The sequence below is a fragment of the Rhea pennata genome, chromosome 10 (genome assembly GCF_028389875.1).
Source record: "Rhea pennata isolate bPtePen1 chromosome 10, bPtePen1.pri, whole genome shotgun sequence".
NCBI classification, from domain to species: Eukaryota; Metazoa; Chordata; class Aves; order Rheiformes; family Rheidae; genus Rhea; species Rhea pennata.
Genome location: NC_084672.1, coordinates 3,496,552 through 3,508,708, shown reverse-complemented (window position 1 = coordinate 3,508,708; position 12,157 = coordinate 3,496,552).

The window sequence follows — 12,157 nt, the reverse complement described above, 5'->3', positions numbered from 1 at the left end:
CAACGTACAGCAAATGGTATAAATTTTCTTTTGCCTTTGCCATCGAGTCCTCATAATACTTTATAATAATTAATAACAGTAATGAAATAGAGCCGTGATTTCTCAGCACTGGCTGAAAAACCGCGGCCGATGCTCGCTTGTGAATCAAGCGCATTTTCTAGTGAAATTGGCCATTTAAACGTGCTGCGCAGGAAGCTTTAAATCAGCCTCGATGGATTGCTACAAACTCAGCTCCGCGGGGGGAAAAGCAGCCGCAGAAGCCGCAGCTTTCCCTTTTCCGGCCCGATTTTGTCGCTGCCCGGAAGGAACCCGCTCGGCGGGGGGCAGCTCCCCGGCCCGATCCCGCAAACCCCGCGGGGCGAGCGGGACCTCGTCCTTGCCGCGCCGGGGTTTGCAGGAGCGGGGCCCGGAGAACCCGGGGATTTCGGGGGGATTTTCCCCCGGGTGCTCCGGGAGAGGCCGAGCGGGGCGATCCCCGGCGCAGAGCCGCGGGACGCGGGGGGCTGGAGCCGGCTTGGAGGTCCTGCAGAAGGGCTCGGGGTAGTTAAACGTCGCGGGACAGCTGGTGCCCGGCACTTAAGAGAAGGGGAAGTGATTTAGGTCTGGCCATTACCAGAAAAACATGTGCGGAGGACGGTCCACGAGAAGAGCAGCCGTTTCCTATTAGGATAAGAGCAGGTCAGGTGTAGTTAAAAGTGGGTAAATGGAGCAGGAAATGTGGCTGTATATTATTCACCCAAGATATATTGCACACATTAGATTTGTTTGATCGGGCTATTCCGAGATTCTACACTCCGAGCGGTGGTTTAGGGTGGCCAAATCCAGGCTTTGTGCTCTATTAAAATAAATATATTGCTAGCGTTTAATAGTGGCCGAGTTTAAATGTAATCGAAAGCCTGCGCCGGTCTTTTTTGGAAGTCTGGGGCCTTAATGAAGCCACGCTTGCAATGTGCTTTTGAAGGTGGAAGGTGTGACGTGAATGTTGTTTGTGTAGCAAAATAATTTATGAATAGTCATCTAATGATGTTACCAGCTTCCAGGGTGTTTCTGCTCCTGGGGGCTCGCGCGGTTTGGGCTGCCGTGGCAGAGAGCGGCCGCGTGCAAGGGCAGCGAAGGCTTTCTTGAACGCAGGAGCGAGGCCAGCCTCAAGTTCGGCTTTGAAACCCACATATTTCTGGCCAAAGAATTAGGGTAATGGTCTTATCCTGTAAAAAAAAAATAAAAAAAAAGCGCAGCGTGGGCAGCGTTACTGGCACTGGGCAAGCGAAAACACGTTGGGTTTTTTTTGACACCTGGAGCTTTAGAAATGTGTCTTAATGAAGAAGTGTGTTTGCAGCCAGAAGCGGAAAATGAGAGAAGGATCTGCTAAGGAGGACAGTCCTTATATGCTAAAATTAAGTTGCGTTGGACAAACTTCTACAAATAACGCTACTTCTTCTCTCGGCCATCCCCAATGCACCTTCTTGGACTGTGGCTCTACCTCGGGTACCTTTTGACCGACCCCTTGGTGCACGGACAAGCTCTTTATAGGATCTCTGTGGCTCCTTCCAGACTTCAGGGATAAGTTCCTGAGAAGGCTCCTGGCACGAGAATATCCCTGTCTCCACGGGCAACCCAGACCCACCCGGAGCAGGGGCGTCCATGGCTCATGCTGCCATTGGTGGGCAGAGGGACACGGGCGTGGAGAGCAAACCTCCCCGGGCCACGCTCCCCGCCGGGACCCCGCTAGGCTCGGTTAGCTCCGGCTTGCTGGCATCTGCATTCCTCATGCTGGCTGGCATCAGTTTGCTAAAATAAAAGAAAATATTAATAAAAAAAAGATGTGGGCAGAAGGTGCTAGTTTGAGGGGGAAGGATGCTGTCGCCCCGGGGAGATGCCAGCGTGTCCTGTATGCATTAATGAAACTCTTTCTTTCTGGTTAGGACTTGAACGATGCTCATTGAAAATCAGGCTGCCATGGAAACGAAAGGTGTTTGGTCTTTTGGGAATGCTGTTGGACGGCGGCAGAGAGAGGTGCAGGGAAGCGGGGGGAGGAAGGGGCCGCGCGGCCAGGGCACCGCAGCAAAATCCGCGCTTGGACGTCGCTCGCGAGGTTTTGCAGCTGGCGAGTGGGAAACGCGACGGGGAAAGCAGGTGAAGGAGCGGCCCCGGGAGCAGGACGCCTGGGCCCCGCTCGCCGCCACCGCTCCTCAAGGACAAAGCAGAGGAAGATGGAAAAATAATGAAATTACGGCGCCTCCTTCCCCAGCTCTGTCATGTACCATTCATTTTAATTAGTGCAGAACATACGCTCCACGACAGCGTTATTAATGAAGGTTGGGAGGTTATGGAGAAACAGGGTCATGTTCCTCCACCTTGTCACTTCCCGGCTTCGTCTCCGGACCACGTTCCCTCTCCCGGCCCTTTGCTTTCTCGTTCCTTCGTCCCTCCGGCTTTCGCTCCAAGCCCCGGCACGCGGACCCGGCGGCTGGGCTGGGGCAGCCTTGCATTGCTGCGCTGCCGGCGGGGAGCTAATTCCCATCTCAGCTCAATCCTGCCGCGAGTTAAGCCTGCCGGGTTTCGCGGGAGATCGTTGTCTTAGCTCTTCCAGCGTGTCTTGAGCCAAAGCGGGCAGTAAATAAAGGAGCTGGCTCTCGAGGGCAATTGGAAAGCGAGGGGAGCCGGCCAGATACAGCGGTTAGAGGACCTAATTGCACCGCGCTGGTATAAAATCAATCTTTATCCGCTAACGTGCGGAAGGCCGGGCAAAGAGAATCTGCATGTTGTGCCTGGATTTTAGAAATCTAGGGTTTTTAGGGTCCCCCCGCCCCCGCTTTTGATCGGTTCTTTGCCGGTCATGGATGTTTTACTTCTCGGGGATTGCTGGATTGCCTCTTGGAAGGGCTTTGCAGCGGTGGTGGCCAGGAGATGACAATTCCATCCAGCGAGGGGCTTTATGGTCTGAAATTTGTTTTTGTTCAGCGTTGGAAAACACCCAAAACCTCTGAATGTTTCTGTCTGGAACTGTCTTGAAACGCCCATTTTCGAAGGCAAAGGGAAAAGCTTTGCCTGGGGTCTCACTCCCGGGGGTTCGAGGGAGCTGGGGCAGGAACAGCTCCGCAAAGCCAGACCCGTTTTCTTGCAGAGCGAAAGCCTCAGCGCCGGGGCAGCAGGTTTGTCTCGGTCAGAGCCGGAGCAGGGGTCCGAACGCCTTCTCGTATCTGATGCCATAGGGAAAGTCAGGTATTTCTCTGTGCCTCGGTTTCTTTGCTGAAACACTATTTTGTCTCCCCATCTGTTAAAGCAGCAGTACTGTGAGTTATGCTGATTAGCAGATATCCAGCTCAGCATTTTAAGGTAAATTGTTTATCAAAGTCAAGAAAACTGGAAGACAACCAGGTCCAGCTGGAATGGTTCAAATTAAAGAATTGAGATAAAGATCCAGCTTTTTTGTAAAGTCTGCCCTGACGTAACGGTGAGCCCAAGCACCAGAAATACAAGGTCGTCTTTGTATCTGGCCTGGCTTATTCTATCTTCAAGGAAACAACCCCAAATTTATCAATAAGCCACCAGCAACAAGCCACTGCTCTTTCTCTTGTACCAGAAGAGGACAGTGAATAACATCCAAAATAGACCCCAAAAGAAGTAGGGTTTTTTAAGGTCTTCTCAAAACTTGCAACATTCAACATCTCACATTTGGGAACTTGTTTCTACTTTTCCTTTGATGAAAACGTTCACAAGCTTTAATGGTTGCTACAATACGTCTGAATGGTACAAACCAGAATTGGTCTCGCGCAAAGCCTGGGCCGTGTGAAACCCTGAGGTTCCTCTACACTGGACCGAGGAACGACCGAGTCCTCCGTGACTGTCCCCATCCTCCGACCTGCTTTGCCTGAGCTGGGCCCGACCGTTTGGGGCTGCCCTTGGGAGGTTGCCTCCGTAACACCTGAATGTCCTCCAGCAGCACATGTCTCCGTGCCGCTTGTTTTCTGCTGTGGACCCAACCCTCCGAGGAGGAAAAAGGCTGCGGGTGAGGTTGAGCCTGGCCAGAGTTGGCATTTCAGGAGACTCATGTGTCAAGTTGACTTGGAGATGAATTGGGAGATAATAACTATGAAGAGCTCGACGGGGCTTTATACAAAGCAACTCTGAAAAGCGGCAATAAAGGGGAAAGTAATCCAACAGCCTCGGAGAGGGAAATTCCTGCCCCATGAACAGTATCACAGCTCTTTGTAGTGTTCGTGGTCAGGCAGAGGAATAAAAACCGGTCCTTCCTAGAAATGAAACGTGTCGTTCATTAACTTTTTTATATATATATAATGGAGGAAAGTCGAGGAGGTCTTACAGAAAACATCTGGCCTGTGGAGGAAGCTGGCCAGGGAGGAGGAGAACCTGCAGGACACGGGCTGGAAACCTCCATCCCTGGCACGTACAAGCATGGGACTCGGGACCCTCCAGGGCCGGCCAGGCTCTGGCGACCCTTCGGCTGTTCCCAAACTCCCCGGATGAACGTTGCCCAGGCTGATAACCCTGAGCCACGCTGCAAAGGGCTCCAACTTGCTGAGAGGGAGGTCCTGGCCCCTCAAAAAGGTGAAAAGCTGCTTAGTGGGATGGTTAATTAAATTAATCTGCGACTATCTCCACAGCCAGGTTTTGCAGCTGGGCATTTGTCATTTGTGATTCTTTCTTAACCGTTAGGTCACACCTCAGCTTCTCTAGCTCCAGGTTTTATTGCCCTTGGAAGCAGGGAGCTAACGCCGCACTGCAGCCGTTGTGGTAGGCACATTAAGAAACAGGGAAATGTGGGATTTCAGATGCCCCCATTCCTGTGACGCTGGAGCCTAGAGGAGCCCCTGAAGCCACATGCAACCGTGTCTCCAGTTTGGGGACGCAGAGACAACCCCACGCTGAGGAGAGTTTGTGCTGGGGCAGGGACTTGGTTCTTGCCACTCTGAACCCAGAATAACATCCGAACGGGCTGTGCAGAGCCGCTGGTGCCTGGCATGTGCTATTACCCCTATGAATGTTTAGGGCAGGCCAAGCTACCTGTGGCCCACGTTGGACAGTCAGTAAAGAAACTGGCAGGCTCCAGGCTGGCAGCTTTGCTGGAAAGACTTACTGGGGCGCAGAAACCACTAGGGAGGACCTGAGCTTTCCCTGGTTTGCTGGAAGAGATGAGGAGATAGGGGAGAATGCGGCTTTTTTGCTTTCTTGGTTGTTCTTGCATTTGTCTACCCGTGTCTTCTCCGACCGCATCTCTCTGAGCAAAACCCCACCGCTTACAGGTGCTGGGAGACAGACACATTTCAAACCTGTTTGCAAGACACAGCTCATCAAGGGATACATGCTCAATATGGGCTGAGCAGGGAATTGTTTCAGGTGGAAGAGGCCAGTTCCCCACGACCTGGGTGGCAAATTAGACATCCCGAGCGGCAAGCCCGGAGCACCTGAAGGGCGCCGTGCTGTGAGTGCAAAGCAGTCCTGCGTGGTTTGCAGGCTGCAGTTCGTTCTCCCTGTGCCTCGGGCGATTTCCGACCGACGGGCAGAGGCAGAGGGGTCCTGCTCTCCCCGCAGGGCGCTGGCGAGCCGAGGAGCGAGGGCGGCTCCGGCGCCCCGTGGCGAGGTTTGGCCTGAGGCTCCTGGAGGGCCAAGTCGCAAACCAGGACCGTAAATCGCTTCCGCACGGAGCCGTTTGGGGCGTTCTTTAAACCAGGGGGCAGCAACTGTAAATATTTGGAATTGGAGGGATTATTTTCTCTTTCGGAAGTGGTTTGCGGTGTTTGTGACTTATCTCGTTGCCAGATCTGCGGACACGGGGTTTTACAAGCAGCCGTGCCTCCGTATCTGTTTGTGGTTAGCGTACAACACAAAAACACATGGCATGGCACGTACTTTTCCATGTCCTCCTGTTATATTGCATAGGAAAAGAACTTGAGGGTTAAAAGGAATGTACCTTGGGTATGGTGTTGTTCGTGCTGGATAAAATTCTGTGAACAAAGCAATTGGCATAATTTCACTTGCAAATTGAGCAGCGAGGCAAAATAGCGTTTATGAAACTGTAATTTATTCTTGGAAAATCAAGCACTTACAATGTCTGCTTGTCACAGGTTAAGTTACAGAAAGGGAAAAAATAGATTAATGATGAACGTGACAACATTTCAGAGTAAATCATCGCAGCAAAAACCTTTGAAAAGCTTGCATTCTCTCTGCACAAACTGTTCTTCTTTCCCCTCAGCATTAAAATAGCAATTGCATTGGACCTGAGAGATGTAGGCTGAATCTTAGAAAGCAGGAGCAAGGTCCTGCGTGGGTCTTCAGGGAGGACATGTGACCACTTTGCTTCCCTCCTGCTGCGTCCTTTGCTGGAGAAACTTCCTTCATAAGGTGCCTAGCAAAGTCACTCTGGGGACTTGAACCAAAATCTTGGATTCAGGACTGGATCCGTACTGTAGTGTTTGGGAAAAGAATCAGATTTGAAGGTCGGATCTGACCTCTGGAGCTGGAGTCTTCCTGGCGGAGGATGGAGAACGGGCTCCCGCACGTGTAGGGCGCTGAACACGAGCAGGATGTGATGCACAGGGGAGCCCATGGACCGGAATGAGAGTGTATGCTTGAATGCTGCCCTGGATCCCAGCCCAGGGGTGGGAATAAACCCCTTACTGTTGATAGAGATGCACCTTTTGAGCATGAGAGTTGATCCATGGCTTCGGTAGAGCCTGGATCTAACTTGGCTGAGGTTCAGCCCTAATTCCCATTGAAGACCCCTCGAGGAAGGGGTCTCCGTCAGTCATTTTCTCCTTGTCAGACTGTCAGCTCAGCTTAAGGACATGGGCCATCAACAGGAAAGTGAATTCTTTGGTGGGAACATTACTGGTGGGAACATTACTGGTGCTACCACTGGTGTATCCAGTCCAAGCCCTCATCAACTCCTCCCAAGGACCTGCAATGCCCAAGAGCTGCTAACATGAGCAGGCACCACCAAGATATGCTCCACAACCAGCTCTGTTGAAGGTTTTGTTAGTTCTCCTTTCTGCCCTTACTTTTATTCCCCATCCCGCCCTGTTATCCCTTTTCTGTCTCGTCAGAAAACAAGGGTAAATGGCTCTGCACAGCGTGGGGACCTCGCTGTTTCTGTAAAGCGTGTTGGTGTAACTGCAACTTAGGTGTGGAGAAAATGAACGTTACTCGTGGTGGTGTGCTAGACGAAGGCAGAGCTTGTCAAAATAAGTCAAGGGGCAGTTAAGAGGCCTGGCCTCTCCTCAAAGTGCGAGGGAGTTTCTAGACCACTTAGCGGTTGGGAATCAAACAGCTTGAATCAACGCTTGAGACTGCCCTCTGGACTTACTCGTATGTCTTTACTGGGGGAAATAGCAGGAAATAGTCCTGGTCTCTCTCTGCAATTTTGGCTGCATTGAAACAAAAGAGAAACGCAGAGGATTTCGATCCTCAGCCAGCAGGTGGGAGGGAGAGGCTGAGCTTCTCCGGTCCTTTTGGCAGAGAGAAGCGGTGCGGAGGTCTGTAGGTTCCAGCTGTAGGAGATGCTCACCTCTGCAGGACCGAGCAGACCGTCCCCATGTCGAGCTGGTAATTCTGCTCTTTCTGTGCTGGGCACCCTGGAAAGCTGGTGAAAAAGTGGCTGGCAGGGCCGAGGGAGAGCCAACCACTGCGCCGAGGGAATCGGGACGCCCCCGGGCAGCCCGGGCATGCTCTTACCTGCAGACCTGGTGAACGTTTGGGATGGGCTTGCTGGAAAGCAAAGATGCCGAGATGGGTTGACGACAGCTCGTTTGCACCCATGTGCTGCCTTGTGTCGCCTGCTAATGAAGTTGTACGATCCATATCACATTTGTCCCCCTCCAATACGTCCAAGTTGGGATTTCCTAAAAGGTAACTCTGAAAATCTCCCCCCCCAATCAACCGCTGCCTTTGAACCCCCGTCTCTGCCTTGGGAATGGTTGTCCAAGCTGTTGTTGTTCCAGAGAGGGTCTTGACAGGGAGGGGAGGAAACTCCTGATGCTAGAAACAAATTTTCAACTGAAGGAATTAATTACCTGGCCGCAGGTGACTTGCTGCCGGTGGCGAGGGTTTGTGACCAGTCGCTGAATCCGCGAGCCGAGGAGGGTCTGTCTCTGGGGCTGCTGTGTGTGTCTGGGCTGGGGAGATGAGCGGGCAAAAGCCGTGCAAATTTGCCTGTCGGGACCTTGGCCGCGCTCGTGGGGCGTTTTGCGCGGGTGTCTCCTGGTAGACGGCAGCGCAGGACGGGCCGCGCTCACGCGGGCAGCGTTGCACGCCGGCGGCACGGCGCTTTCTGACCCGTTCGCGACCCAACACAAAAATACTACGCTTTGCCCCAAACACGGTTGCTTTGCACCAAATGCAAGTGCTCCGGGGCGGCACCAGCTTTCTGAGCGGGCCGGTCCCGCTCGGCCCCGGGGCCGAGTCCCGCGCCCGCCGGCCTCGTGTCCCTCCCGTGCCAATTTTCTCGTCTGCTGCAAGCAAACAGGGCACCGGTTACGGCCCGACCTGATGGATTAGCGCAGTCGAGATTTAATTCCGCCTTTTGTTCTCTCGACGCTCAGATAAAATAAAACCAGATTCGCCCAAGCGGCATGTGCAGCAGCATGCTTTTTTTTTTTTTTTTTTTTTTTTTTAATGACGTTGCCGTTAAATCCCCGTTAGAGGCTGCTTCGGACCCGAGCGGCTTCGCGCGGAAGGGGCCGAGGCGCTGCACGTCTCCCCGCAGCACCCTCCGGCGGCGGTCCGTGCCCTCGGGAGCTGGCGCTGGCTGCAAGAGCGTGTCCCGTGTTAGGGGAACGTGCTTGAAACCGCGTTATATTATTAAAATTCATAGGAGTGATTTATAGGGGTTTTTAAAAAAACAGCAGCCTGCCAATATAAATTGGTTTAGGAAAGTCCACTGTAATCCACACAGGTCCAAATAATGACATTTCCTCCAATACATCCAAAAAGCTGAAAAGCAGAAAATAATATCCAGGCTCCAGAGATAAGGCGGGTGCCCAAGGGAAGGAGGGCTCTAAAATATTCATGCAGCTGTAGATTGGATGTCGGAAATGGCCGTTCCCAGCGGCGATGTTTAGCGACTGATGAATTTAGTTACTGTACCGTTGTATTTATCGCTCAATAAACAAGACAAGCTCCTTCAAATCTCTGAGCAAGACTAATTTAGCTGGTTCAGTGCTAAGGAAATAGCTTTCTGGACAACACAAGGTTTGGAGAATGAGCGAGTTTCTTACGAAATTAGGCCAATTTTTAATTTATCCTGGCCAGGGGTGGCGAGCAGCGGAGAGTTGCAGCGCAGCGGGGCCGGGAACACCGACCCGGGGACTCCGCCGGCCGCTCTGCGCCGCTCACCCGCAGCTGCTGAAGATGCTCCAGCCCTTGGGTTTTAGAGATGATTTTCCAAGGCGGAGAACGTCCCTATAAAGGTTTTACAGCAGCCCGGTTGAAATTAAGCCTAGATTCATAAAAGTGTCAGCAAACGAAACTGTAATGCCTGAGCCGTATTAAAGCGCAAATGACCTTTCGGAGAGTTAGGGCTTTACGGGCGGATATAAATCCTCGGCGCGTTGGCAGGGCTGTAACTAGGACGTCGGGGGGAAGGTCCTCTGCAGCGCTGCGGGGTCCTCCGACAGCCCCGCGGGAGCTGGCAGGAGCCGAGCCGCCTTCCCGGCGCGTTCTGGGGGCGCAGGAGCGGAGCGCGAACGTTCCCCGCGGAGACACGAGATCCCCTGAGCCAAGCGAAGCTGCTTTCGGCGGCCCTCCGGGGTGGTGGGGCGAGAGCTCCGGGCGCGGGCGCCTCTTCTTGGCCCTGCGGCTATTCCCGGTAGCCCCAAACCAAAAGACTGCTGAAAACTGCAAGACTTAAAAGCATTGCGTGGCTGCTCCTTTTTTTTCTTCTTATTGTTTTGACTTCTTTGGATTAATATTTTCCAGCTTATTTTTTAATTGCTGTGAAGGCAAGGCAAGTCCCTCTTTAATGAAAGCCAAGCGCTTTATGCAGTACCTCGATTCCCAAATCTGCTACGAAATCCTCAGCGTTAACTAACTCCGATCTTTTTTCACCTTTCACATTGCAACTGAGCAGTAGAATCAGTTTTTGTGCTTGCATTTGTTATGAAATATGTATTTAGATGCTCAGCACTACAACTTAGCAGTCTCAAAAAGCACCTGCGAGTTGCTCAGGGTGACTTTTTTCACTGCCCTGCTTATTGAAACATCCTTTAAAAGGAGCCGCTTGTCTCCACTTCATGAATTTCCTGCGGAATTTTACTCTAAATTTCCTTTTGCAATAGGAGGAATGAAACGGAGGAGGAAAGAGTTGGGCTGTTCCTTCATAGAGCTGGTGCTCCCCAAGCTGCCCTCCTGACGCTCGCTGCCCCGGCCCTCCCCGAGCCGCCGCTGCAGCGGCTCGAGCTGGGCTGGCAGCAGGAACCGATTCCCAGGGCGTTTCCAGCGCCCACTGGAGCCCAGCAGGCACCTGGGGCACGCTGGCTAACTCGGGGCACGCCGGCTCGCTCGGGGCACGCCGGCTAACTCAGGGCATGCCAGTTTGCTCGAGGCACGCCGGCTCACCCGGGGCTCACCGCAGGCACCCGGGACACGCCAGCTCGCCTGGGGCACGCCGGCTCGCCTGGGGCACACCGGCTCGCTCAAGGCACGCCGGCTCGCTCGAGGCACGCCGGCTCGCTTGGGGCACGCCGGCTCGCCTGGGGCACACCGGCTCGCTCAAGGCACGCCGGCTCGCTCGAGGCACGCCGGCTCGCTTGGGGCACGCCGGCTCGCCTGGGGCACACCGGCTCGCTCAAGGCACGCCGGCTCGCTCGGGGCACGCCAGCTTGCCTGGGGCACGCCGGCTCGCTCGAGGCATGCCGGCTCGCTTGGGGCATGCCGGCTCGCCTGGGGCACACCGGCTCGCTCAAGGCACGCCGGCTCGCTCGAGGCACGCCGGCTCGCTTGGGGTACGCCGGCTCGCCTGGGGCACACCGGCTCGCTCAAGGCACGCTGGCTCGCTCGAGGCACGCCGGCTCGCTTGGGGCATGCCGGCTCGCCTGGGGCACACCGGCTCGCTCAAGGCACGCCGGCTCGCTCGAGGCACGCCGGCTCGCTCGGGGCACGCCAGCTTGCCTGGGGCACGCCGGCTCGCTCGAGGCACGCCGGCTCGCCCGAGGCACGCCGGCTCGCCCGGGGCACGCCGGCTCACTCAAGGCACACCGGCTCGCTTGAGGCACGCCGGCTCGCTCGGGGCACGCCGGCTCGCTCAAGGCACGCCGGCTCGCCTGGGGCACGCCGGCTCGCTCGAGGCACGCCGGCTCGCCCGGGGCACGCTGGCTCGCTTGGGGCACGCTGGCTCTCTCGGGGCACGCCGGCTCGCTCAAGGCACGCCGGCTCGCTCAAGGCACGCCGGCTCGCCCAGGGCACGCCGGCTTGCCTGGGGCACGCCGGCTCGCTCGAGGCACGCCGGCTCGCCCGGGGCACGCTGGCTCTCTTGGGGCACGCTGGCTCGCCCAGGGCACGCCGGCTCGCTCGAGGCACGCCGGCTCGCTCGGGGCACGCCGGCTCGCCCGGGGCACACCGGCTCGCCCGGGGCACACCGGCTCGCTCGAGGCACGCCGGCTCGCCCGGGGCACGCTGGCTCTCTTGGGGCACGCCGGCTCGCTCAAGGCACGCCGGCTCGCTCGGGGCACACCGGCTCGCCCGGGGCACACCGGCTCGCTCGAGGCACGCCGGCTCGCCCGGGGCACGCCGGCTCGCCTGGGGCACACCGGCTCGCTCGAGGCACGCCGGCTCGCCCAGGGCACGCCGGCTCACTCAAGGCACGCCGGCTCGCCCGGGGCACGCCGGCTCGCTCAAGGCACGCCGGCTCGCGTGCCGTCCCAGCGCCCGCGCGGCCGCGCTCCGCTCGCGGGGCAGCTAAGCCCTTTCGCCGCGGGCCGTTTTGGTCACGCCGCCTGGGCTTTCGGCGCTGCGCGGCATCCGGAACCGATCCGCGGCGACTACAGCGTTTCGCTTAGTTGCGGAGACTTCGTTATCCGTTTTTAACGTGGTTAAAATCCGCTGCCAAACTCTGCCACGGCGAGCAGCCGGCGCCGGTGCGGTTCCCACCTTCTGCTGCGATAACAAAGCACCGCTCAGGCCGAAGAGCTAGAGCTAATTTATT